Source organism: Oryctolagus cuniculus, chromosome 19 (genome assembly GCF_051225735.1).
Source record: "Oryctolagus cuniculus isolate XC-2025 breed Fujian yellow rabbit chromosome 19, ASM5122573v1, whole genome shotgun sequence".
NCBI classification, from domain to species: Eukaryota; Metazoa; Chordata; class Mammalia; order Lagomorpha; family Leporidae; genus Oryctolagus; species Oryctolagus cuniculus.
Window position 1 is genome coordinate 29,176,748 of NC_142885.1, and position 26,403 is coordinate 29,203,150.

Here is a 26,403-nt window from a genome sequence, read left to right on the forward strand (position 1 = left end):
TGCTTGCGATGGCCCCTGCACTGCTTCTTTCCCCACGTGGCTTTGATGGCCAGCGCTGGGCCAGGCAGAAGCCAGGAGGCAGGAGCTCCATTCCGGACTCTGAGCAGCAGGGAGGCAGGATCCAGAGAACCTGGGCAATCAGCAGCTGCCTCTCTGGGTCAAAGTCTGGAGCAGCGGGACTGAAGTGGCCCTGGGGCTTCTGTCCCTTGATGCTGAAGTGCACAGATGCGTTCTGTAGTGCCATGGCAACGGCCACTGGGGCCTGCGCCTGCGTCCTGCACTTTGACCCGGAAGTGCACCCTCTGGCATGGCCGCGTCTGTTCTTGGCGCATAGGTAGGAGTCAGCGCCTGCGTCTGCTGCTGCCCGAGAGACTGCACAAGCTATGAGGTGAGGAGCCATCCTCGACGCTGGTGGCCAAGCCTGAGGGAGATCCAGCAGCCCCAGGGTCAGGCCGGGATCAGGAAAGGCTGCGTGTCCGAGGCTGCCGAGCCATTTCCCAGGAGCGTTTCTCTTTTTCGGCCCCTTCCGGAAGCAACGGCTTTGGCAGGCCTCTATCCTGCCTGCAGACTGGGCCTCCTTGGAGGTGAGTGACCCGTGGCTGTTGCGGCTTCCCGCTGGGGTCTTGGGTGCCAGCGTGCATGTTGCTCTTGGTCCCAAAGGCGCGGGTGGAGTCGCGGTCATGCAGTGCGGACATTCTGGAAGGGTCCCCAGGGTGCGAGCAGCTGTGCGAGAGCAGAGGTGGCTCCATCTCCTGGAACTGCCCCATGTTCCTGTCTGTTTGCTTTTTGAGGGCCCAGCCACCCTGCTGTAGATCTCTGAGACTGTTGTCGGGAGGAAGGAGAGTGAAAGTGCGTGTCTGTGTCCTGGTCTAGGAGGAGAGTTTCGGGTTCCTGGCATTGGGTGTGATGTTAGCGCTCTGTGGGTTTTTCATGAAAGAGCCTTGTCAGGCCGAGGTGTACCTTGCGTTCCTAATTTGATGATTTGTTTTTAATACTGCAAAGGTAATGAAGGTTTTGTGAAATAGGTTTTCTGTGTCTATCGGGATACTCTGTGGGTTTTTCCCATGTTTGTTCTGTTCTGGGATAAATTGCTTATGTATGGTAGCCGTCCTTGCATTCCCAGAGTAACTCTCAGTTGCACACAGTGTGCTAAGCTTTGTTTGTGCTCCTGGATGGCATTTGGTAATATTTTGTTGAGGCATGTGACACATTCATGACGGATATTTGTGTGCCATTTTCTTTGTGATGTGTGCTTGTTTTGGATGTTGAGATAATGCTGGTCTGATGGAATAAAATGGAAGTCTTTTCCTCTTCATCTCCTTTTTGGAAGGGTGTGCAAAGAACAGATTATAATTATCTTTTAAATGGGAGTTCTCACCAGTAGAGCCATTTGGTCCTGGACTTTTCTTCATGTTTTTTGTTTGTTTATTTTTGTTTCCCTGCTACTGCAGTCTCTTTTCAAAGTATAAGTGTATTTAGGGTTTCTTGTTTTACTGTATTCAGTTTTAGTGGTTTGTGTCTTTCTGACAATCAGTCCACACTGTAGCAACATTGACCAAATCCTTGTGCCTTGGCTTTTCCATAGTGTTTTCTGATTATTATTTTGGTAAGGTAGGTAATCGTGTCCTCTCTGTCATTTCTGTTGTGAAGTCACTTGAGTCTGTTCCCTTTTCTCCTTTGTTTCCTGCGGATAAACGTTTTGTCCATGTCATTGAGTGTTCAAGAATAGTATTTTGGTCTCACTGAATTTCTGTTGTGATATTTTCTATTCCATTGGATTTATTTCAGTTTGTGTATTTTTCCTCCTTCCAGTTTCTTAAGATTTACTTTTCTGTTCTAGTGTTTGAAGGTAAAATTGGGTTTACTGATCTGGTGTCTGTATTCCTTAATATATACATGTATAGCAATACAGTTTGTCATGTGAAACAAGTCCTGTCAACATGGAAAACTGTATGGATGTACACAGTACTGGTAACATATTGAAGGAAACGAATCATTATGTAGGCAGAGGTTTTCACAGGCCTATGCTCATTGCAGCAGGATGCAGAATAGCCAGGCTGTGCTGTCTGTACATGCATGTATGGTGTACATAACCCATAATGTCATTATTCAGTCTTCAGGTGATGTGCATTTTGGTTGCTTGCCTATCTTTGCTCTTGTAATTAGCTGTAGTAAATATGAGGGCAGAGATCACTGTTTGTATGTTGATTTCATTTCCCTTTTGTATATTCCCAGGGCTGGAGTGGCTGGCTCATATGGTACATCTATCTTCAGATTTCTGAGGTATCTCCATACTGTCTTCCACAGTGGCTATAGCAGTTTACATTCCTACCAGCAGTGGATTAGGGTGTCTTTCCCCCACTTCCTGAAGGCCATTGTAGTATTGATTTGCATTTCCCTGATGGCTAGTGATCCTGAGCATTTTTGTATGTGTTTGTTGGCCATTTAGATTTCCTTTCTTGAAATATGCCTGTTGAAGTCCCTTGCTTATTTCTTGGTGGGTGGTTTGTTTTGCTGTTGTTGAGTTTCTGGAAAGTTTCTGGTACTTAATCCATTATCAGTTGCATACTTTGAAGATAATTCTGCCCATTCTGTTATTTGCTTTTTCATTTTGCTGAGTGTTTCTTTTGTAGTGCAGAAGCATCTCAATTTTTTTGTTTTCTTCTATTCTTTTGTTTAATCTTTTGTGATTCTCAGATATTGGACCTCCTTGGTTAAATTTATTCCAAGGTCCTTTATTTTCTTGGTAGCTACTTGAACAGGTTTGGTCATAGAGGTTCTTTCTCAGCCATGACATTGTTGGTGTATACAAAGGCTGTTGATTTTCTATCCTGCCACATTACCAAACTCTACTGTGAGGTTCGAGAGTCTCTTAGTGGAATCTTTTGGATCTCCTATATATATAGAATCATGTCATCTGCACATAGGGGTAGTTGAACTTTCTCCATCCCCATTTGTATCTAACATTGAGAAATGAGAGAAAAAGTACCAACAGGATAACATGCACGTAGAAAATGTCAACAGTGACCTCAGATGCTACCTTTATATTCTATCTTGCTTCGTGGAACACAGGATTTGTCCTATTTCAAACATGATCCATACTTTAAATGCAAGGCTAGTTATGGAGATTGGAGATTGGGAAGCAGACCTGTGTTCCGTGGAGAACCGTGTAGATCGTGGGTGTTTCAAGTCCTTGTGCGAATGGGTATGTAAGTGTCTGAATAAATAAATTCCAAAGATTTCCTCATGTATATTTCAGAAATAATACCACACAGAATGTTTGTAAGGAAGAAGAGAATGAATGGGTACCAAAACCTTTTCTAAGACTGAGTTAAACTCCTTTTCAAATTCTTTGTTAGTAGGGCATGTAGTGCATATAGTATCAAATTCTAGATAAACTCTACTAGTTGGCCTTGATGTAGTATTTTATTTAGAGCTATGTTTTCCTTTTTTAAAAGAATTTTGCTTTTTTTAAGGTATTTTTTACTTGAAATTAGGAGTTAGAGAGAGAGAGAGAGAGATAGTTGTCTTCCATGTGCTGGTCCACTCCCTAATTGGCTACAATGGATAGAGGTGAGGGGATCCAGAGCCAGGAGCCAGGGGCCAGGAGAATCGCTGGGGTCTCCTGCATGGGTACAGAGGCACAAGGACTTCTACTGCATTCCCAGACCACAGCAGAGAGCTGCATTGGAACTGGAGCAGCTGGGACTCAAACCAGCGCCCATATGGGATGCCGGCACTGTGGTCAGTGGCTTCACCTGACCCCGCAGTGCCTGCCTCTCCTAGAGGCCCTTCCCTGTGGGATCCAGCTGTCTGCTAAGCAGCTTGGGAAAGCAGAGGGAGAAGGCCCAAGGACTTAGGACCCTGAACCCAGAATGGAGCACCAGATAAAATGTCCCTGGCTTCTGCTTTGGTCTGTCCCAGTGCCAGCCTTTGTAGTCATCTGTGGAGTGAACCCCTATATGGATGATCACTAAGAGAGAGAAATATTGTTTGCGATGGCCCCTGCACTGCTTCTGTCCCCACATGGCTTTGATGGCCAGGGCTGGGCCAGGCAGAATCCAGGAGGCAGGAGCTCCATTCAGGACTCCCACAAGGCCTGGAGGTAGGGTCCAGACTACCTGGGTCATCAGCCACAGCCCCCCTGGGTCACAGTCTGGAGCAGAGGGACTGGAAGTGGCCCTGCTGCGTCAGACCCTGGATGCAGCAGCATGCCAATGTGTCCCCTGGTGCCATGGCAGCCGCCCATGGGGATTGCGCCTGCGCCCAGCACTGTTCCTTGGAAGTGCGTGCACATGCGTGGCCCCTTTTGACCCAATGTGCTCAGGTGGGAGTCCGCAGTGCGTTGGCTCAACCCGAGAGCCTTTTGAAGCAATGAAGAGCCGTCCTCGACCCTGCTGGCGGAGCATGAGGGAGACCCAGCAGCCCCAGGGTCAGGCCTGGATCTGGAGAGGCCAGACCCGAGGCGGCCACATCAGTTACCTTGGGCTTCTGGAAATTACTAGGCTCGGTGTTCTTCTTCGGCTCCTTCCAGAAGAGAATGCCTCTTACTTAGTTCCTGTTCCAGAACAGAAATGCTCTTTCTGTGTTGAGTTTGGCGTGTTGGCCTTTCTGTCATGGTGTGGGTGGGGGCTGGGGTGTGCATGCAAGGGGGTTATGGGGATAGTAGGAAGAGGAAGAGTGTCAAGGGAGAGGTGGGAACAGAGAGGAATGGGAGAGAATGAAAAGGTGGCATGAATGGGGGGAGGCGTGAAACGAAGCTAAGAAAGGCGTGTTGCAGAAAGGAAAGGGAGGGGGAGTGTGACAGGAGTCCTAGAGGGTGTGGTGGGTGGTTGGGAGAGGAAGAACTTTTCCCACGGTCCTGGTACTGTTTTGGGGGTTTCCTGTGCCTGGCCAGATGTAGCCTTGGCCACGTCCATAAGAAGAGGCCTTTACTCACGGCCTCTGCTGCGGGTTGTGCAGCAGTGTAAGGTATATGTGCAGGGGCACAGGTGCACGGGGCACTTGAATTAACTGGTACATAATCCAGTGAATTTTCACAGACTACACACACGGAGGAGAAAGCAGAAGCTTAGAGAAACACCAAGAATCCCTCTGTGCTCTGTTCCAGCCTGTCCAAGGTTGTGACACCTCATAGTAAGTACTAGATATTTTTTACTTTTTAAAGATTGGTTTGCAAGGCAGAGTTATAGATGAGGCAGTGCAGGAGAGATCTTCAATGTATGGGTCCCTACCCCAGGTGGCTACAGTGTCCCGGGGGTGGGCCAGGACAGACCAGAATCCAGGTACTTTATCCAGTATTCCAGTGTGGGTTTGGATGCCTAAGCGCTTGGGCTGCTTCCTCTGCTTTCCTTAGGGGTATGAGCAGAAAGCTGGATTACAAGAGGGAACAGCCTAGGTATTTGGGGCAGCAGGTTGGCTGAGCCATGGCATAGTGGATGAAGCCGCCGCCTGCAGTACCAACATCCCATATGGGAGTTGGTTCGAGTCTCAGGAGTTCCACTTCCGTCCCAGCTCTGCTGTGGCTTGGCCAAGTAGTAGAAGAGGGCCCAAGTCCTTGGGCCACAGCACCTGTGTGGGAGTCCTGGAGGAAGCTCCTGGCTCTTGGCTTGAAATCTGCTTAGCTCCGACTGTTGCGTCCATCTCCTATTTTTATCCTTGTATCTCAAGAGCAGTATCTTTCGTGTGTTTCACAATATATACTAAGCTTAATAAAATGAAAAGGTTTGAAGATTTTCCTGCAGCGGCCTTTGCTGCAGCCTCTCCAGGTGGCAGAGCACCAAACATGCCTCTGTATTTCCGAGTTTCAACTTGGCAAGAAACAAGTTGTGAGCTTTAGGACTGAAGAAGCGAATTGTGCAGTGAACACTCTTTACTTTGTTCTGTGAAGTTTATGGGTCAGTTTCTCTGGGATTGTGCTAATAAAGTAACTCCCATGAAAGCTGAGGGTGTTGATCCTAAAGGCTGAAGTTAGGGGATTACTCAGACTTTGAATTTCAGCTTCTTATTGTGTATCAAGTGATCCAGTGCTTGTCATTGAAGAAGAATGCATGAATCTCTTTGACGTTGAGGTTGGCTCTGCCTCATAGCAGTGACTCTTAACCATTTAGTGCACTTAAAAGTCAACTGGGGAGCTTGTTAAAGTGCCGACTCTGGGCCCCACTCCAGAGTCTGTGAAAGGGACAGGAATAAGCATAGCCACTGGGCTGCACACCATACAGGTACAGCTATGGCTTTAAAGCTGTTTCACTGACCTCATATGTGAGATTGTTAAATTAACAACAGGAGTCACTGTGTTCTAACTCCCTATGCAGGATCTCTGTCCTCAATGAGTTGCATTATGAGAGTTAACTGTAAAACTAGTTCTCTTTTTTTTTATTTTTATTTTTTTGACAGGCAGAGTGGACAGTGAGAGAGACAGAGAGAAAGGTCTTCCTTTGCCGTTGGTTCACCCTCCAATGGCCACTGCAACCAGCGTGCTGCGGCCGGCGCACCGTGCTGATCCGAAGGCAGGATCCAGGTACTTATCCTGGTCTCCCATGGGGTGCAGGGCCCAAGGACTTGGGCCATCCTCCACTGCACTCCCTGACCATAGCAGACAGCTGGCCTGGAAAAGGGGCAACCTGGACAGAATCCGGTGCCCCGACCGGGACTAGAACCTGGTGTGCCAGTGCCGCAAGGCGGAGGATTAGCCTAGTGAGCCACGGCGCCGGCCGAAAAACTAGTTCTCAAACTGTGTGTGTGTGTATGTGTGTGTGAGCACGTGTGTGTGCAACTTGCTGAAATCTTTACTTAATATATAATTTGTCTTCTGTGTATAATGTTAATTGAAAATGAATTTTAATGGAGAATGGGACTGGGAAGGGGAGAGGGAGGAAGAAGCGGTGTGGGAGTGTAGGTGGGAGGATGGGTATGGTGGGAAGATTCACTGTATTCCTAAGGTTTTATTTATAAAATTTATATTAAAAGTAAATAAATAGAAAGGACGAAAAAAAAAGCTGATTTTCAGCAGTGGGTCTCTTGACATTTGGGTAATTCATAGCCGTGGGGAGTTGTTTTATGCATTAAAGACTTTAGCATCCTCTCTGGTGTTTATACACTAAGTTTTGGTTGTACCTCACCCCCAAGTTGTTACAGGTAAATTCTCCAGCCTCTGCTTGGTGGGACCCATTCCTGTAGATTCTGGCTGGCTGGTAGACAAGTATCATGCACTGAGTTTTGAGTTGGTAAATGGTAAGGTCAGTTTTAGAGTTTGTTGAGTTGAATTGGTTGGTGAGGTACAATGAATGTCCAGTTATTTTGATACGGGAATGATTAGGGCTAGATATAGGATTTGGGAGCCATCATCATCTCTAGTTTAACTCTAAAAATGGCTAAAATATCCAAGAAAATGATAAACTGAGAGAGAAACAGTGGCTGTAACACAGAACCCGGGAGGAGTGCTAATGGAGTGGGAGGTGAGTGAAGGAAGAGACTTCCATAAGAAGTCATCAGGGATGTAAGAGAAGGGCAAGAAGCAGAGATGTTTTGGAAAGTGATGGAAGCGAGTATGGCCAGGATAAGGAAGGTGACACTCAGCAGGATAAATGCTTCAGAACTATAAATCCCAAAAAGACTGATTGGACCTAGCTGCTGAGAGATCATCTTGACTGTAGAGACCTGTACTGTATAAGATGTGGCCACTGAGCACTAGAGGTGTGGCTGGACCATGCTGCAATTTGCTATAAGCATAAAGTTCACACCTCCAAAGAGTTTCCCTCATGACTCATTTGAGTCTCCTACAGTGATTCAGACTACAGCCTGGAGGTGAGAGTGAGGGGGGGTCTCAGCATCCTAACCACTGCCATGTCTTCCATGTTGGAGAAGTTCTCCTACATCCTCGAGGACAAGGTTAGCTGCTACGGGCAGACCGAGAAGCCAGAGGCCCCACTGCATACTCTTTGCCAGTAAGAGAGAGCTCTTTGCTTATCTCCTAAAGTGAGATTGCAGTTTAGTGGTCGCTTGTTTAGATGTTTGTTGATGAAAATATGCACTGAAAATAGATAATGTGATGTGTGTGCATTTGTGATTTCTGTTGTATTTAATTTCACTCTGCTTTCCTCTCCCTTTATCTCAAATCCTTTTGCTTTTAAGATAATTAATTTTATGCTTTATTCCTAACGTGTATTCAAGAAACTTACAAATGGTATAGAGAGTCTCTCTCTCTCTCTCTCTCTCTCTCTCTCTCTCTCTCCCTCCCTCCCTCTCTTTCTCTCTCTCTCTCTCTGTATCTCAGGGATATCTAGGTTCCTTATAATGTACAGATCACATTCTTCAATATAGAAGAAATCTGATTTATTTATCCAATCCACGTAATGATTGCAGTTTCGTTTTGTGAGATTTTCCCTCTTAGAAGTGTTGATCTGCAGTGATAATGATCCAGCTTGACTATGCACATGTGATTCCTTCTAAGAAGTGGGGGTTTGGGGTCATAAGTCATGCAAGTTTTAAAATTTAAATATCTATGACCCAGTTTTGGTGCAGAATAACTGCCAATTTGCATTCACACCCACAGGTTGTTAAATCCCCCAGTTTCCCAAGTCCTCAGCCACTTGCGACTGTTGGGGAAAAACTGCCCATACTGGTGCTTCTGGCCCATACTGGTGCTTCTGGTCTCAGACTTAGTATTTCCTGCCTCCTTATACACTAAGTATTTTTATGGGCCATGGGACGTCTTGGCAACCATCACACTTAGAGCTGAATTGTATTCCATCAAATGGACAGCTCCTAATTTATTTGACTGCTACCAACTTGGTGGATGTAGAGTCAATTTGATGTTTCTGAGAAGTCTCATTGTTCTTGTGGCGCATCACTGGCTCAGCTGTTGAGATTTGGAGTTATCACTGCAGACTCATTTGGCATATTTTTGTCTGATGCTCACTGATTCAATCCATACTTCATTCCTCGGATAATGAGCATTGTAGCACTGTGATTGAGGGACTGGGCTCTGGAGTTAGCCTGTCTGGTTTCAAATATGGTGTCTTCTGCTTTCTCTGTGCCTTGAATGATCAATTTACCTTTCTGGGCCTGAGGTGTTCATTGTGAAATTATAACAGCCCCCACTCTCTCAGTGATCATTCCCCAACTTTGGCACACATCAGAATTTTGGGGAGAGCTTGTTACATCAGAGACTGGGCTCCGCATGTTGGCATGTCTCAAGTAGCAGCAGTACAAGCATTTGTGATTCTAGCATTTTCCTGGGTGATGCTGACCTTGCTTCCTGGGGATTTTGTTTTGAGAAGCTATTGTGAGTATTAATTGAGGTGACGCATGAACAATGCTGCTTAGCACCATGCTTGTGTTGCCCTCGGTAATTAGGTAATAACTTTTGAGCAATCCATGAAGTTTCTGGCCATCGTTAATGACAGTCAGCAGATCATGTGAGTTTATGGCAGGAGAGTACAGGGTCGCTCTAAAATATCAACCTCTAGCATAGAGGTCAAGTTCCTCTCTGTCCTGGGGCTTGAGGGGTGTGTGTGTGTGTGTGTGTGTGTGGTAGGCAGTACACTTCTTTACAATTAACACAGACCTGAGAAAGGAACTATTCAATTGGGAAGTCATGGTCCTGTGACAACTTCCCTTCCTCTCTTCTTCACCTCAATAATCCTGTTTCTGCATCACCCTTTTTAGCATTTTAAGTAATTGTCCAAATGCCAGGAAAAACCTCAGGTAAATCCATGTGAGACACGCGATCCTCTTAGAGAGTGTGATTGCTGCCAGCGCAGAGACAAGAGCTGGGCTAATGAATTCGTTCTTCCTTTTATGAGGGGTGCCCTGCAGGTGGACTACTCAGAAATGTGAAATCTTGATGGAAATGTAACTCAATTGTAGGGCAGTTGAAATATATACAGGAGAAGAAATTTGGGTGGGAGAATTGGCAAATATTCTGTTCCCTTTCCAGTGGCCACCCTGGATTCCATTCTTGAAAATCCTGCCGTTGTAAAATTCTGTTGTTCCATTTCCAGAAGTTAAGCCTTTAAATGCAGCAAGTTTGTAACGGTGATTTCAGTCCCCAGAGAAACACACATCAAGGGCAATTTAAGTTGTCATCCACTTCCTGGAGTTTAGCCAGACATCTCTGCACCATGGAGGATCCAGGGTACTCACACAGGGTGTAAGGTTGGGAAAGGGCACTGGAATCTTTGTTAAACCCCTCAACCCCAACAAGCCCAATGTTCCCACACTCACCCCAGGAGGGTGTGGGCCACGTGCCGTTGGCCATAGCTAGAGCAAGCCCAAAGAAGCCCATCAAGAACAAAGCTTGTAGATGTCTCTGGGTTTCCACCCTCCACCATCCCTCCTTGCATGCGCAGTCCTGATGCATGTCCCTGGCATGTTCAGATGAGTTAGGGAATAACTTCAGTCCTTGGAGACCATACACTGACATGAAGATGGGGGAAGCATGTCTAGGGACACAGTCAAGTAACAAGAATTCTTCTGTTCAATATTGAGCAAAAAAAAACAAACCAGGAGTGCAGAATCTGATAAAATGCCCACCCCAGCACTCACCGTGGAGAAGGAAGACTGACATGCCACATTGGTTTCAACATTTTAAAGGCAGTAAAACATTAATGATAATGTAGAAGTCCTGCTCAGACCCCAGTCCCAGCTTCCTCCCCTGGTCCCTGGAGGGAACACACTGGGAGGCATTTGCTGTTCATGCAGATTAATGGACATGTTTTGTACTTAAAGTTTCAGCATGTGCAGATCTCTAACAAGTTTGTGGAGATTGTGCAGGATCTTGAAGCATTTTTAAATATTTTGTTTATTTGAGAGAGAGGGAGATATAAAACCCACTGCACCATAGTGTGCACAATAGCAGGAAGCTGGATTGAGAAGATGGAACTGGGAGCTGAACCCAGACACTTTGGTGTGGGACATATGCTTCCCAACTGGCATCTTAACTGCCAAACCAAATGCCTGCTCCTGCAAGCTATTTTAATTCCATTTCTCATGAACCTTTTGAAGTACCCTCGTGTGCAGCCACATACCCAATACATAGTATTTTTTTTTTTAATTTGAAAGGCAGAGTTACTGAGAGGGAGGCAGGGATATACACACTTCTCCCATGCTCTGATTGGGTCATCTCATAGAATATGGCATACTTGTACTTGTGTACTGGCCAGGTGTCTAGCAGAGGGCACTTATGCACCTTGAGCCCCAGCGCTCTGTTACAGAGTAAGGTGCTGCAGGTTGTTCCACAGCTTCCTGAAGGAGGGTGGTCTCGGCCTCTCAACCATACTTTCCCCAGCACTTTGTATTCTCATTTGCGGGCTTCTCCTGATGTTTAATTTCATCTGATTTTTTAAATATCAACTGGAGACTCTTTCTCCTTAAGGGTTTGTGGATGGATAGAGTAAATTAGAGTACAACATGTCGCTCCCCCTCTTCATGGAGGAACGACACTAAACCCTGCCTAGGCTTCATATCTGAGTCACGGCACCATTATGTCGCTCCCCCTCTTTGTGGAGGAATGACACAGGACCCTGCGCTGTTCTTTTGTGTGCTCGGCCCTCCCCGGGTTTGCTGCTAGTTCTTCCCGGGTTGGCTACTGTCCCTTCCACCTCCGTGGAAGGGCGGTTCCCCCTGCCACTTTTCCCCACTTCTGCAGGGGAGCGGCACACTGCCGGCCGGCTCTCTCGGGAGCTGCACAGGTGTTCCTTCAGATAGATGTTCCCCTTAGATGTTCCTGATGCATGTTGTCTCTCTCCTGCTTTATAGTCCTCTTCCACCAATCCCAACTCTGCTACCCACACGCCGAGTACGCTGCTCTCCTCCAATCAGGAGCAGGTCCTACAGTTTATTGGTTGAACTGGAGGCAGCTGTGTAGAAGCTGTTTTCTCCTCTCCCAGCGCCATATTGTGGGAGAGCAGATGCACAGAATAAGTCTTAATTCCAGTAACTTAGTCTAGTCCGAGTTACTCCCAGTTGCTCCCCACACAACAGACAGAGAACTTGGCAAATTTGTGTCTTGGTCACCATTGTGTTTTGGTATCTCATGTGGTTCCTGGCAATTTCCAAATGTTAAAAAAAACATATACTATATGTACATAAATATAATGTTATTTCTTTTTATTTATTAGAGAGGTGCCTAATGAAAAATGCTCTGTCAAATTTTAAAATGAATCGCAGTATAATTTCAAAGAACAAAGTGAAACAAATGAAAGACCTGTGGCCCCACTAACCTGAGCTCGCCTCACCTTGCTGCCTACTTTTGACAGCTCCAGATCAGGAGCTGCCTGAAGCCATGCTCCCTGTGCCAGCCTACACAATCTGGGTCTTTGTTTTCTTATTGGTTGGCACCAGAAAGTATTCCCATCAGAACTGAAGTTTGCCATTGAATACCAATTTTATAAAAGTGTTGCTCAGTCCTACTATTTCCCTTTAGCTTCTTGGTGTCCAGCATTGCAGCATTCTTCCTCGGATGCTGTGTAGAGCCCCGGCGCTGGACTTGGAACAAGGAGGTGAGCTCCATGATGAGCAACACCTGCAGGAAGGCTGGGCCGCTGGTGTCTGAGGAGTGGTAGTGGATTCACTGGGCCTCTGACTCAGGTTCATCCATCCTTGCCTGGTGAGTCTTTTTGAACTCTTTGTGCATATCATGTGATGGCCCCAAACATGGGTCAGGGACACTCAGGCCTTCAGGAGCCAGATGGAAGGAAGAATAAATTGTGTATTACATTGTATGCTACAAATTAAATAGTGTATTTTATATTATAAAATATTTTTGTTACATATCATAAATTGTATGTTGTTATAAGTATACTTTAAAATGTATATGTGCTCAGAGGTATCACATATAGTTCCAGAAGGAATGAGCCTACCTGGCTGAATGCTGATGCCAGGATGGGTGAACCACCAGGTGGGCGATGAAGACGCCCAGGCACTGTGTTAATTTCCAGGTTTTCTTGCTATTCTTTTCTGGATTTATAGTTGTACTTAGTGGATAGGAACTGAGAAATGGATCTGGTCATCCAGAAAGGAAGTTTCTGCTCGCAGGCTTTGACTCCTGTTTTTCCTGATTTGCTAAGATGGTTTATCTCAGTGTGCCTTGAAGGTTCTCCAGCACAGCAGTGATAGCATTGACTGGGAAACCCAAGTAGACAGTTGTGTGTGTGTCATTGCCCACTGAACTCTGATTCTCCTCTGTGATACCCAGTGTTTCCCTAATTTTGTGAAAATTCCTGAGGAATGTCTTCTGTTATATTATCTTTATGAATGTAGTTATATGAGGAAACACATAATGTAAAAATGTATGTATCCCAGTCATATTATTAGATTAATTGGGACTGTGGGGCTCCAACAGAGGCAACTAGATCAGAGAATGGCTCTAGAATTTTAAGAAGTAAGTATCAATTGCTGAGGATATTTGTTGCACTTAGGAAACTAAGGTCCTGGATACCTCAGTCAGTACAGGTTATTTTTACTTCCAGATTAGATGTTGAAATGCTGGAATTATTTTAACTCTGATATTCTTAGAGCATGTTTAGTTCTGAGTGGGCAGGGACTGTTGTTTCTGCACAGTATGCAGAAAGGTGGCCATATAATTGGTTCTAAAACTTGGGTTGACAAAATGCAATCCCTCTTTGTCCCTCTGTTTTACAAAACAAAAACTTTCAAAATATTTAGGTATTGTGCTTTGTGCTTTGGTTCTTACAGAATGTGGTGAATTAAGACTTTGTTCTTACTGGTCAGCAGTAACTAGTGTTGTCCTTGAAGAGTCATCCCTCTGGCTTCATTTCCCCTGGGATTGCTATTGTGGTGACTCCTCCTCATCACTCCTCCTCATCCTCCAGGTCTCAGCTCAAGGGCTGGCTCTGAGGAGGCCACCTGTGACCCCCCAGTAAGTTTATTCTGCACACCTTTGCCCTTCAAATTCCTACTGGCTTTATAGGAGTTATGATCAGTGTGTGTGGTTTCTATGTTTTGCAACATTTATTTGTTTAAAATGAGGAGTGGGGATGAAAAAGAGATATTTTCAGATCCTCCATCTGCTGATTCACTCCCCAAAGGCCAGCAAGAGCTGCGGATGGGCCAGGCTGAAGCCAGAAGCCTGGAGCTAGGAACCTTGGTCCTCAAGTACTGGAGCCATCATATATCATCTCTCGGGTATATTAGCACAAAACCTGGATCAGAAGTGGAGTGGCCAGGACTCAACTAGGCACTCCACTATGGGATATGCACATCCCAAGCAGCTGCTGAACCTGCTGAGCCAAAATACTCACCCCTATGTGTGTATTTGAAGAACTGCATTAAATGTATTTTATTTGAAAGGCATCATGCACAGACGCGCACGCACGCGCACACACAGAGAGAGAGAGAGAGAGAGAGAGAGAACTCTTATCTGTATTTTCACTGCCAAAATGTCCACAACAGCAGGAGCAGGGCCAGGCCCAGCAGGCCAGAACTCAGAGTTTCCCATGTGATGGCAGGAACCCAAGCACTGCTGCCTCTCAGGGTGCACATTAGCAAGCTGCTGGAATCCACAAGGGAGCTGGGACTGGAACCAAAGCACCCCCCATTAGGTTGGGAGCATCCCCAGACAAACCTTACTTCTGGGCCAAACGACCCTCCCATATCAATGTTGAATACGCAACAAAAGGATGAATGAATGAATGAATGAATGAGTGGCAAAGTGTTAGGAAGACAGGCACATGGAATTTGCTGTTTCCCAGGGCTTTGCAGCATGAGTGAGAAGGGCTTTTTGCCTCTCCTTATATCCTGCTTGGGAGCTCACCAGGGAAACTCAACTCTGAGTGCTTCTGCAGCCTTGCTTTTGCTTTGCAGAGTCTTGTAGAACAAAGCCTTCATGGCCCTTGCTTTACTTGTTTCTTTACCAAAGTGGATTTTGTAAGACTTGTATTTCAGCTTTGCAAAACAGTGTTGCCAGGACTGTTCACCTGGAGAGGCCAAGCATCCTCTTTCAAGAAACTGACATGTTTTGTCTACTATTGCTCTAGAAAGGATAGGGCTGGGCCCCAGGTGGGATCTATGCAGACATCCTGGGGAAGCTCAGGAGGGTTCCAGTCATTGGACATGGGGGCCAGGCCTGTCAAGGAGCCGGCCTCCCACAGGTGGTGAGCTAAGGGTGCAAGTCCCAGTGGCCCCCAGGTGAGGAGGGAGGGACCAAGAGACTACAGCTCCTGGCTGTCCGGCCTGTAAGTGCCCACAGTCCTTGGTTGGCCACTTTTTTGGAGACAAACCCACACGGGAGCGTGTCTGTGAGAGAGCTGCAGCTTGGCTTGGGTGTGTGTGTGTATGTGTGTGTGTGTGTGTGTGTGTGTGTGTGCTCCCATGGCAACCTTTGCATGTGTGCGGCCAGGCTGGGACACGGCTCCTCTACCCCATTCCTGATTCTTTGAAACTTTCTTCAAGCTCCAGGCACATCGCTGTGGCTGCTGGAGAGGAGGTGTCCACTGGCCTGAGCTGGGCGTGAGGTTCCCCCGTAGCACTTGACCCCCAGGCCCCATGGCAACTGCAGAGACTCCCACTCCTGGGGTACACAGTGTGGGTGTACATAAGCGGTGAGTGCGTGCTGGGCATGGGGAGGGTCCTGGAGCACCTGGGCAGGTGTGGCTCTGTCAGGCCCAAGCCTCACCTTTCAGGGTTGCCCGGTTTTCTGCTTGGGCACCAACACCACTGGGCCATCTGGAGTTGGGACTCTGAGGGCAGGAATGTGGCAACTCTTGCCAGTTCCTGCAGTTCCTTCTCTGAGCAAAAAGTAGCAGAGATACGGGCTGAGTGCCCCATGTGTCGGTGCAGCATGCAGGCAGGTGCAATAGGCACCTGGGCTGTGCTGGCTGGCACAGGTGCTTCTCCGCCGCACTTGATCTTGTGGCGGTTATGATGATTAGGAAAGTGGGTTCTTTACAGACCCCAGGGAGGTGACGTTTCTCATGATGGCATGCCCCTGCGGGAACAGTTGGAACCATGCACAGGAGAAAATAGTGACTGCTAACTAACCAGCCAGGGGGTCACAGCTGTGCTGGGTGAGTGAGGAGTCCTCGGCCAACCCACACAGCACCTGGAGGCAGAAGTGCTTTGTTCATCACCATGTTACTTCACTGCTTTCTCTCACTGAGTTACAGCCACTGTTATCTCTGATATGTCATTTGTCTTTGTGAACCCTCCCACCTCTCCATGATATGGACGTCTTGGAATTCATTTTGGAAATGAAGGGCAGGTCTACCTCTCTGGGTTCCCCCTTGGTGAATGTCACAGGCAGTCACTTTTTCACAGTGGGGCTTTTGCTCCATACACGTTATTCTCATTTTCACATGCAGAAGTTGGGGCTCAGAGAGGCTGAGTGACTTGCCCCTGGTGACACAGCATGATGCTGCCTGTGTTGCATAATCAGGGAGTGAGTCCTTGTGAGCAGATAAGTGAGACTGGTGGGGCAGAATGAGTCCCAAGGCACCAGCAGGAGTGTCCTCATGAGACCTCTCTAAATCTGACCTTATGCAGCTTCCTCCTCTGCCCCATCCATGCTGGCCTCTTCAGGTCCGTGACGGTGCCAAGTTCTCTTCCACCTCGGGGCACTTACATTGCTTTTCTTTCTTGATTGTTTCTGTCTTTGAACTTCTGCCATGAAACTGAGGAACACACCACATTTCCCGGTGGTTGAGAGTTTGGTAGCTGGGGGAGTTGTTCGTGGAAGGATGAGTTTCCAAGCCTCATGTTCCTCTTCTGTTAAAATGGAATCCTCTCTGAAGATTATCTATTTTATCATCTTAAAAAGGTAAGTTTTGGTTTGCTGATCTAGTATATTTTTTATTTCATTGATTTATGTTCTGATCCATTTTATTTCTCATCTCATGCTTGTTTGGGGTTTTGTTTTTTCTTGTTTATCTAAATTTTTGAGATGTATCACTTGATTTTGAATTTTAGGCATTTCTCATTTTAAATATGACTACTGTATGCTATAAACTTCCCTCTTAATGTTTTTGCTGTAATCAACAGTGTTTCACATGTTTTGTTTTACTTTTCATTTATTTCAAGATAGGTTTTATTTGCTTTTTAATTTCTTCAGTGATCACTCATCATTCCGTAGCATCTAGTTAAATTTCCAAATATTTATGAGTGTTCAATTTTTATTCTTATAGTTTATTTCTAGTTACCTGATAGGATTTCAGTCTTTTCAGATTTGCTGAGGATTGATTCGTGGACCCATATATAATATATCCAAAAAAAAGTTGAGTGTGCTGAATGTAGCTTTTAGGTTAAATGTCCTATAAATTTCTGTCAAGTCATTGACTTGATGTAAGATTTTAGCTTTGACACATGTCATTATTTATATTGTATTTGGATGATCTGTCCATTGATGAGAGTGCATTGTTCAACTTACTCCCTATTGTTGTATAGGAATGTCTCTCCCTTTCGGTCTAATGCTATTTTCTGTATATATCTTGGGGGTCTTGTGTTGGTTGCTTATATATTAATGATTGTTATATCTTCTGCTGAATAAAATTTAATCAAAGCAATGTCCTTTTTGTCTCTTTTTATAATTTTTGATTTCAAGTTTTTTATTTGTTATCAAGATAGCCAATTCTCCTCGTTTTTATTTTCTGTTTGTGTGGAATATCTTTTTCTAGCCCTCCCCACTTTCAGTCTATGTGTGTTCTTGTGAAGTGAATTTCTTATAGATATTATATAGTGGGGCCTTTTGTATTTATTTCAAACTTTTATTCTTGAGATTTTTTCCACTTTTTTAAAAATTTAAGTTATATAAATTTCGTGCATTTCATAAATGCAAATTTAAAGAGATAGTATTTTTTCCCAGCCGCACTCTAACCCTTCTTCCTCCTCTATCTCTATTCCCTTTCTTATTTGTTTAGTAAGATTTATTTTTAGTTAACTTTAAATGCATAAGATTAAGCATATACTTATTAGAGCTCAGCAAATGGTATGAAATAAATAAAACTGCTTCTCAACAGTTGAGACAAAGGCTGTTCAAACCATAGCATTTCAATGTCATTTTTATTTTTATAGATTACCATTTTTTACTGTTATTATAAATATTTTGCTCAAAACATTTTATCTAAGGTACACAAACTTCATAAATTTCTTTTTTAAAATTTTTTTTATTTGAAAGGTAGAGCTATAGACAGTGAGAGAGAGAGAGAGAGAGAGAGACAGAGAGAAAGGTCTTCCTTCCATTGGTTCACTTCCCAAATGGCCGCACTGACAGGTGCTGCGCTGATCCGAAGCCAGGAGCCAGGTGCTCCTTCCTGGTCTCCCATGTGGGTGCTGGAGCCCAAGCACTTGGGCCATCCTCCATTGCCTTCTCGGGCCACAGCATAGAGCTGAACTGGAAGAGGTGCAACCAGGATTAGAACCTGGCGCTCCTATTGGATGCTGGTGTCCCAGGCAGAGGATTAACCAAGTGAGCCACGGTGCTGGCCCCAAACTTCATAAATTTCATTAATATAAATTTATGAACATAGTGATTATTTTCTACCCTATCAGTACTCCCACCTTTCTTCCTCCTCCCTCTCCTATTCGCATTCTCATTTTTTGTGAAGATCTATTTTCTTTTCTTTTTAAATATTATTATTTGTCTATATGAAAGGGTTACGCAGAGAGAGAAGGAGAGGTAGAGAGTCTTTCCTCCGCTGGTTCACTCTCCAGTTTGCTGCAACTGCTGGAGCTGTGCCAATCTGGAGCCAGGACCAGGAGCTTGTTCTGGGTCTCTCAACAGGTGCAGGCACCCAAGGACTCAGGCCATCTTCTACAACTTTCCCAGGCCATAGCAGAGAGCTGGATTAGAAGAGGAACAGCCAGGACTTGAACCGGCCCCAGTATGGGATGATGGCACTGCAGGTGGCAGCTTTACCTGCTATGTCATGGCACCGGCCCATAAGATCTATTTTCAATTAACTTTATGCACATATGATTACCTCTATAGTAAGTAAAGAGTCCAAGGCATAGTATGAAAAAAGAAAACCTGTTCCTCAGCATTTGAGATAATGGCTGTTCAAAGTAATCACATCGGAAATTGGCAGTTTAACTTCTGTGGATTACATTATAGATACACTATTAATTATTAACAGAAATTTGCGGAGAACATATTGTATTTGTCCTTTTGAGACTGGCTTATTTTGCTAAGTATAATGTTTTCCTGCTATAACCACGTTGCTTCAAATGACAGGATTTCTTTTTTTTTCTTTAGGACTGTGTAGTATTCTGTGGTGTACATATTGCAAAATTTCATTATCTTTTTTCAGTTAAAGCACATCTGGGTTGATTCCACATCTTAGCCATTGTGAATTCACCTGTAGTAAACATGGGGGTACCTATCAGTGTTTCATAGGCTGATTTCATTACCCTTGGGTAAATTCCCCATAATGAGATGGCTGGGTCATATTGTAAATCTATATTCAGGTTTCTGAAGAATGTCCATACCATCTTCCACAGTGGCTGTATCCGTTTACATTCCCACCAACAGTGGATTAGGGTACCTTTTTCCACACATCCTCACCAGCTATTAGTTGTTTGTTGATATCTATATGAAAACCATTCTAATGGAGGTGAGGTGAGAACTTACCGTGGTTTTGGGTGGCGTTTCCCTGAGGTTAGTGATCCTGAGCATTTTTGCATGTGTCTGTTGGATTTCCTCTTTGGAAAAATGTCTGTTTATCTCCTTCACTTATTTCTTAACTAGATTGTTTTGTTGTTGAGTTTCTTGAGCTCTTTATATATCTAGTATTAATCCTTTATCAATTGCATAGTTTGCAAACAATTTCTTCCATTCTGTTGGTTGGCTGTTCACTTTGTTGAGTGTTTTTTACAGTGCAGAATCTTCTCAATTTTATGTAATCCTATTTGTAAATGCTGTCTTTGATTGCCAGTGCTCTGGTGTTTTTTCCAAGAAGTTTTTGCCTATGATAGTGTCTTGCCGGTTTTCCTGAATGTCCTGTAAGAAATTGATGGTATTGGGTTGTCGATTTAAATCTTTAATCCATGTTGAGTGGATTTGTGTGTAAGCTGTAAGGTAGAGGTCTTGCTTCATACTTCTGCATGTGGAGATCCAGTTTACCCAGCACTATTTGTTAAAGAGACTTTCCTTGCTCTGGGCATTGATTTTAGCTCCTTTGTCAAAGACAGGGTGGTTGTAGAAGCATGGGTTGATATTTGGAGTTTCTGTTCTGCTCCATTGGTCTATCCATCTGTTTGTGCCAGTACCAGGCTGTACAACTGTCCTATAGTATGCCTTGAAATCAGATATTGTGATGCCTCTGGCTTTGTTTTTGTTGTTCATATTGCTTTAGCATTTTGGGGTCTCCTGTGTTTCCAAATAAATTTAAGCATCTCTTCTCTAGATCTGTGTTCTGATTGATATCACATTGAACCTATTAATTGCTTTTGGTAGTGTGGGCATTTTGATGATAATGATTCTTCCAATCTACCAACATGGACGATTTGTCCATTTTTCTTTCTTTATTTCTTCCTTTATTGTTGTGTAATCCTCATGTTAGATTTAGTTGCTGTCCTTGGTTAAATTTATTCCAAGGTATTTAATTTTTCTGTAGCTGTTGTGAATGGGATTGAGCTTAGAAGTTCTTTCTCAGCCATGGCATTGTCTGGGTATACAGAGGCTATTAATTTCCGGTTTTTTAAATATTTTGTTACTTTACCAAACTCTCTTATGAGTTCCAGTAGTTTCTTATTGGAGTCTTTTGGATGCACTACATACAGAATCATGTCATCTGCTAGTAGAGATAATTTGACTTCCTCCTTCCTAATTTTATCCTTTAAATTTATTTTTCTTTTCTGTTGGCTCTGGTAAAACTCGCAGGACTGTATTGATTAGCAATGATGAAAGTGTGCATCCTTGTCTGGTTCTGCATCTTAGTGGGAGTGCATCTAACTTTTCCATACAGTAGGATGCTTGTCCTGGGTTTGTCATAAATTGCCTTGATTGTGGTGAGGAATGTTCCTTCTGTACCCAGTTTGCTTAGAATTTTCATCATGAAACGGTGTTGTATTTTGTTAAATGGTTTCTCTGCACTGAGATAATCATATAGTTTTTATTCTGCAGTTTGTTAATGTGGTGTATCACATTGTTTGATTTGTGAAAGTTGAACCATCCCTGCATTCGAGGGATAAATCCTTCTTGGTCTGGGTGAAGGATCTTTCTGATCTATTGTTGTTTTTGATTAGGTAGCATTTGCTGAGGATTTTTGTGTGTATATTCAACAGTGAAATTGTTCTGTAATTCTCTTTCTCTGTTGTATGTTTTTCTGATTTAGGAATTGAATCATGCTGGATTCATAGAAGGAGTTTTGGAGGATTCCCACCAATGAATTTGTTTTGAATAGCTTGAGAAGAATTGTGGAGTGAGTTCTCCTTTAAATGTCTGATAGAATTGAGCAGTGAAGTCATCCAGTCCTTGGCTTTTATTTATTGGGAAGGTCTTACTGATTCACTTTCCTTCTTGGTTAATGGTCTGTTTAGGTTTTCTGTTTCATCATGGCTCAATTTAGGTAAGTTGCATGTATCCAGGAATTTATCCATTTCTTCTAGGTCTTCCAATTTGTTGGCATACAGTTTCTTGTCATCATTTCTGATGATTCCTTTTATTTCTATGGTATATGTTGTTTTGCTACCTTTTTCATCTCTAATTTTATTGAATTGGGTATTCTCCCTTTTTGTTTAGTTGGCCTGATGGTATATTATTTTTTTTTCCAAAAAAGCAGCTTTTTTTTACTGATCTTTTGTATTGTGTTTTGTATTTCAATTTTGTTAATATCTTCACTAATTTTAATTATTTCTGTTGTCCTACTAATTTTTGGTTCATTTCCTGTATTTTTCTAGATCCTTGAGAGCTGTTGATAGCTCACTTATTTGGTGCCTTTCCAATACCTTGATATAGGCACCAATTGGTATAAACTTTCCTCCTAACACTTCTTTTACTTTATCCTATAAACTTTGATATTTTCTATTGTCATTTCATTCGTTTTACAGAAATTTTTTGATTTATCTTTTGATTTCTTTTATGATCCACTATTCACTCAGAGCATTTTGTTCAGTCTCCACGTGTTAATATGTGTTCTGGAGATTCCTGAGTTTTTGATTTCCAGTTTCACCCCATTGTGGTCAGAGAAGATGCATGGTATGATTTTGATTTTTCTGAATTTCCTGAGACATGCTTTATGGCCTATTCTGTGCCCTATTCTAGAGAAAGCTCCATGCCCTGGTAAGAAGAATGTGTATTCTGCAACTGTAGGATGGAAATTTCTGTAGATATCTATTAGGCGCATCTGGTCTATATGTCAATGAACTCTGTTGTTTCTTTGCTAATTTTCCATCTGGTTGGTCTGTCCATTGCTGAACATGGGGTATTGAACGTTCCCATTTGTATTATGTTGGAGTGCATTACTCCCTTTAGGTCCATTACCATTTATTTTAGGTAGTCAGATGCCCTGTAATTATTGGGTGCATATATCTTGACTATAGTCACATCTGTTGAATTAATCCCTCAGTTGTTATACAGTGTCCTTCTTTGTCTCTTTTAACAGTTTGTGTGTTAAAGTCTATTTTTTCTGATATTAGGTTGGTTACACCAGCTTTTTATTTTTTTGGTTTCTGTTAGTGTGGAATAATTTTTTCCATCATTTCACTTTCAGTCTGTGCAAATCCTTGTAGGTGACATTTGTTTGTTGTAGGCACAAATAGATGGGTCTTGTTTTCAACCCATTAAGCTAGTCTGTGTGTTAACTGGAGAGTTGAGACCATTTATATTCCAGGTGACTGTTGATAGTGACTTGACCCTACCATTTTCCCATAAATATTCCTGTTTTTCCTGTGGATTTCCTTTGTTGTTTTATTGGGGAATTGCCTTCACCTTCTTTCATAGTGCTGACCATGTTTGTATATTCGTGTGTGTAGTGCTTCCTTAAGTAAGCACTTCCTTTTGTAAGGCTGGATGAATGATGTCAAATTCTTTCAATTTCTTTGTTGTGGAAGGTTTTCATTTCCCCTTCATTGATAAATGAGTGCTTTGTGGGGTACAGTATTCTGGGTTGACCTTTTTTTTTTTTCTCTTAAGACTTGGGATATATTGTGCCATTCTCTACTAGCCTGTGGGGTTTCTGATGAGAAGTCAGCTGTGAGTCTAATTGGAGATCCTCTGAGAGTTATCTGGCATTTCTCTTATGCACATTTTAGAATCTTTGTTTCACAGTGGAGATTTTGACTACAATGTGCTGTAGTGAGGATCTTTTCTGCTCATGTCTATTAGGAGACCTGTGTGCTTCCTGTACTTGGATGTCCCTTTCATTCTCCAAATTAAGGAAGTTTAGTGTAATTACTTCACTAAAAAGGCCTTCTCATCCATTCTGTCTTTCTCAGAAACGCCTAAGACCTGTATGTTTGGTCATTTGATATTTTCCCATAAATCTCCAAGACTGTTTTTAAGTTTTCTGATTTCTTCTTCTTCATTTTTTTTTGGTTTCACTGTAAAATTTCCAGAAAATTGTCTTCTAAGTTAGATACTCTTTCTTCTGACTCACTGAGTCTGTTTCTAAGATATTCCACCACGTACTTTATTTGAGCTATTGAGTTCTTGATTTCTAACATTTAATTTCATTTCTATTTAAAATTTCAATTTCATGGAAAAATTTTTCATTCATGTCATGTATGGATTTCTTTAATTCGTGGATTTACTTCTGATGATTTCTAAGTAACCTACAATCAGTTTTTCGAATTCCCTAACCAGCATTGCATCAATCTCTTCATGTTCGCATTCTAATAAGGAATTGTTTTTGTTTCCTAAATTCCTCTTTTTTCTTTTGTTTGATGATATAGTTTCTGGTGCTTGGTCTTCTATGCCGATATCTTCTTATGCTTCATCAATTCTATTGTTAACGGTCTCCACTGCATTTTTGTTTGTTCTGTTGCATTTTTCATTTCATTGAGATTTCTCTTCAAGATCTCAATTTCATGGGACAAATTTTCTTTCATGTCCAATATGGATTTCAGTAGTTCATGCATTTGCTTCTGATTACTTCTATGTATTTTACGATCAATTTTTTGAATTCCATTTCTTCAATTCTTCTATCTCATCATCTTCACAATCTAGTATTGAAGTTTCATTGTTTTTTTAAGATTTATTTATTATTTATTTGAAAGCACTACACAGAGAGAGAAGAAGAGGCAGAGAAAGAGAGAGAGATAGAGAGAAGTCTTCCATCAGCTTGTCATTACCCAGTTGGCCACAATGGCCGTTGTACACCAATCTGCAGCCAGGAGCCAGGAGCTTATGGAGATCTCCCATGTGGGTGCTGAGGTCCAAGGACTTTGACCGTATTACACTGCTTTTCCAGGCCAGAGCAGAGCGCTGGATTGGAAATCGTTCAGCCAGAACTTGAAGTAGTACCCATATGGTATGTTGGCACGGCACATGGCGGCTTTACCAACTATGCCACAGTTCAGGCTCCAAAGTGTCTTGTTCTTTTGGGGGCATCATATTGTCTTTCTATTCTTGTTTCTTGAATTGGTGTATTTATTGTTTGGCATTTGTGGAGAAAATTGTTGGTTTTCTCTTTGTCTCTCTCTCTCTCTCTTTTTTTTTTTGCTGTGGCAACTTTTATCTTTGGACTATGACTGTGTAGATAAGTGGAAGGTTTTCTTAGTGAATATCTAGAGGCTTGTAGTGGGGGTGGCCAGAGAGCTGTGTTCAGTTCTCCAGGGATAAGGGAATGCCCCAGGTGACACACCCAGGTTTGTTGTGGCAAATCTCTCTCTCTCTCCCTCTCTCTCTCTCTCTCTCTCTCTCTCTCTCATCAAAAGGGAATTTATTCTGTGCAGCTGAGCTCCTCTCCTCAATGGAGACCCAGGCTAGAGTGCTAGCCCAAGTTTGTATTATATTTATCCGCTCTGTCCCAAGGTCCACACAAAGGATCTGTGCATTCCTCAGTGTAAGTTCAGTTTCCCTAGCAGTATCTCTCACCAGGTAACCAGGAAACCCTGAGCATATGGAGTCTCCCACTGTAACTGCTCAAAGTCCTAGCCACACTGTGAGTCTTCCCACACACCCTCAGTTTTTTCCCGTGTCCAAATACAGACACTTCACACAGTCACAAGCTATCGGCCCCCTGTTAGTTCTCCCCACCAGAATCAGGAGTCTCCACTTGGCTGGTTGCTGGGCAGAGATACGAGCTGGTGCACCTGTGATGTATCTCTGAAATGGCACCCTTCTACTGGCATGTTACAGGACGCTGTTGTAAACTGATTTGGGAGAGAGAAACGTGTCCACCCCATTCTTTTTCTTTTTATCATCTAGTTTGGCTAGTACAGTGTCTCCCATGGGGCTCCAAGCCTGGTTCGCTCTAGACTCTTTCTGCAGCTTTTTTGCCTCTTCTTGGTCTGCTGTGGTCTTGTCTCACTTCACTTTCCAGTGCTGGTCCATAGGCTCTTGGCTGGGTAGGCTAGAGTCCTGAGCAATGTGCATCCATGCCTGCCACGTAGGTCCACCCTGTCTCTCTAATTTCGGTAGAGTTTCCTCTGCCATTGACTCACTAATTCTATCCTTAGATTACACTCTCTCCACATTTTTAAACTATCATCTCCTGGGCTAGAAGCGAAGAGTTAAGCTCACTCCCTACTCTGCCATATTTGGACCTCCTACGAGTTCTAATAATCTCTGAGTAGTCTTTTGGATCCTTTATATACGGTTTTTACTTCAGGTTTTCATCATGAAAGGGTGTTGTATTCTATGAAATGCTTTTCCTGCTATTAATGAGATAATCATATCATTTTTGTTCTTCACTTTGTTAATGTGGTGTATCACATTGATTGGTGAATGCTAATAATCGCTGTGTACCAGGGATAATACCCACTTTGTCCGGATGAATGATCATTTCTTATATGTTGTTGGATTCAATTGGCTAGTATTTTGATGATGATTTTTATGTGTGCTTATCAGGGACATATGTGTGTAATTTCTCTCTTGTATCCTTTTCTGATTTAGGAATTAAGGTGATGCTGTCATCATGGAAGGAGTTTGGAAGGCTTCCCTCTCTTTCAGTTGTTTTGAATAGCTTGAGATTGGAGTTAGTTCTTCTTTAAATGTCTGATAGAATTCAGCAGTGAAACTGTCCAATCCTAGGTTTTTCTTTGTTGGGAGTGTCTTTATTACTGAATCAATTTGTGTCTTGTTTATTGATCTGTTAGGTTTTTCTGTGTCTTGGGTCAATTTTGGTGGGTTGTGTGTGTCCAGGAATGTTTTTCTTCTAGGTTTCCTGATGTGTTGGGCTACAGCTCTTTGTAGTAATTCCTGATGAGAAGTCAGCTGTAAGTCTAATTGAAGATACTCTGAAAGTAATCTGACATTTCCCTTTATGCATATCTTTGAATCTTTTCTCT

The 26,403-nt window shown here is 43.3% G+C and overlaps 1 protein-coding gene across 1 annotated transcript in view; it reads left to right on the forward strand.

Annotated features, from left to right (window-relative positions):
- Positions 1-26,403, forward strand: part of LOC103346511 (glutamate receptor ionotropic, NMDA 2A) — a 184,126-nt gene that overhangs the window by 130,545 nt on the left and 27,178 nt on the right. The window contains exons 1-3 of the transcript XR_016226044.1: positions 12,428-12,610; positions 13,699-13,882; positions 15,415-16,777. The gene's annotated coding sequence lies outside the window, so the exon portion shown is untranslated. Of the gene's footprint in view, positions 12,611-13,698; positions 13,883-15,414; positions 16,778-26,403 lie in introns of the transcript that reaches the window.